The following is a 2,589-nucleotide window of genomic DNA, read 5'->3' as shown; positions in this document are numbered from 1 at the left end:
CTTCCAAATCCTCTCCTGAACCCAGAATATCCAGAAACATAGTAACTACTCTCATAACTGCATGTTTCCAAAGGGAGAACATGTCCTTTTTTGCAAAGTTTTTAATTGTATCATTTATTGACCCTGTTTTGTCCATGTGTCCATGTATGTTTGAGTGTGTATATGCACATGCCACACCATACATGTGGGGGTCAGAAGAAAGCCTTTGGGACTTAATTCTCTCTTGTCACCTTATAGATCAAATGTGTTAAACTCAAGTCATCAGGCTTGGCACTAAGCACCTTTACCTGTTGAGCCTTTACACCAATCCCATTTTTATTTTTCAAATAGATAATACACTGAAATTTTAACCATCAAGACATTAATAAAGAAATCTTTTGGTAGCCATATGGAAGCAAGACCATTGGAAAGCAAGAAAGCAATTCTTGCCTGTACTCACTTCTTAGAAACCAATGGTTCAGACTACCTTATGACCCTGACCTTTCCAATATTAATCATTGTGTTAGAATCTGGTCACATCGCTGGGACCCTATGTATAATATTGACAGAGACTCATCACATAACCACTATAAAATTCTAGAGCATATTGTAGATATGAGTGAGAGAACAGCCAGAGGCATCTGGAAGAGCCCAGAGCAGGGAGAAAAAGAAGTAGGATGAACATCCCAGACAAACTGGACCTGGCCAGGAGAGAAGCAGGAGCAGAGTAGAGAGAGACAAAAAGTGATGGGGAGAGGACCAAGACAGAGAGGCAAAATTGAAAAGATGGATGAAATAACAGAGTTATGAGGAGAAATGAGTAGTTGAGAGAAGGGAAGTTCCTGAGCTGGAGGGAGTGTAGGAGAGGGTGAAAAGTGAGAAGAGCCAATGAGCCAGCATGGAATCTTAGTTGTATAACAGATACTTGTGATACTAAGGGATCCTGTAAGCCAGGATACACTTCGGTGTGCTAATAAGCACCACATATAACCATCTGCCCTTTCAGCCAGTGATAAGGGAAATGGGTCTTTTTTGGTTGAGGGGAACCAGCTTCACAAGTCCTTAAGGAACATTGGCTTTTGCCTAACTGCCAGAATTTTGGAAAGTCAAGTTTCCTTTGGACCTAACAAGCACCTACATTTGGTGGTGTAGGTTACAACTACTTGCAACTCCAGAGGACTGAATGCTTTCTTCTGAACATGCACTCACTTGTATACACACACACACACACACACACACACACACACACACACACACACACACACTTAAAAATAAAATAAAATGTTAAAATAGTTTTATATTGTTTCTTTGTGAATCTTATATCTTTGACTCTATGTACTGTCTACCTATACTCATCTAATTATCTACCAGCCTGTCTACCTAGCATGAGAATCAGAGTTCCTCTGCTATTGGAAAATAAGATTAGAATTAATAAAATTAGCTAAATGGAATCCTCTTGTAATTAGAATCTCCTTTGTAGCCTAGATGTAAATTAAAGAGTTAACTCCATCTACTGGCAATAGTAATCAGAACAGATAAATTATATAGCTTTATTTTAAATAAGAAACTATTGATAACATAAAGTAAATAAGGCTGTTTCATCATCATTAATAATAATATAGCCACAAATCAAAAGCCATAAAAGATACTTGGAATCACTGTTTCTTCGGAAGACAACTGAGATGTTAAGATGTTTATCCAACTCAGCTTAACTCCAAACATCTTTCAAGTATGAGGGGTTAGAGATAAATGAATCAAATCTAGAAGAGAGATGGGGATTTTTATGGCTTCTAATACAGAACAGGGAGATAGGTGAGAGTGGAAGCACTTAGGTCACGGTTCCTATCCACTTCTCACGATTTATCAAGTTCTATTAAAACTTCCCAAACTTTCTTGGTTGCCACTTTTCCTACTTAGCATCTCATCAATATTTTTTCTTGGTGCATCTAGACTAATAGGAGTACACAGTATTTCCATTTATTAAATAGTTAAGTCCCCCAACTCAGTACGTATTCATTACAAACAATATAGTAGCCACTTAAATGGTATAAATAAATTAAGATAAAATCAGTAGAAAGAAAATATTTTATTTCGTCTTAAGTAGTCACCTTTGGACATCCATCAGACAACTTGTCAAATCTTAGAATCAGATTGAACACCATTCCTTTTATTTTCTGACATACACACATTTCTTGATTTTTAATCCTGTAACTATTAAAAACCCAATGTAATACAATCTAATGTTGAAACTGTGAACTACCTCAAGCAAGCAGGTTATGGAATTCTAGACAACTGTTGAGTATCACAGTGTTTGTCTTTACATATTTAAATACCTCCAAATGCTGCTGTGACTTTATTATGGTGCCCAGAGAAATTTATGAACCTTATGCTTAAATGAACAGAATTCTGTAAATTCTGAGACATAAATTCTTCTTTCCCTGGTCAAAATGTGTTTTCTTAGCTCTGTTTCCATGAAATTTGATTTGTGAAATGTGAGATAGACTTGTGTCTATGTCATCCACAAAATTGCTTGAGGTATGTTTCACATTATAGCTAGAGAGAGCTTTATAAAAGTATACATCTAGCATATTAATCAGAGCCAAAAGCAGT

Source organism: Acomys minous (assembly GCF_964271855.1).
Source record: "Acomys minous genome assembly, chromosome: 7".
In the NCBI taxonomy this organism is placed as follows: Eukaryota; Metazoa; Chordata; class Mammalia; order Rodentia; family Muridae; genus Acomys; species Acomys minous.
The sequence above is the reverse complement of the archived record's forward strand: the minus strand, read 5'-3'. Positions refer to the sequence as shown.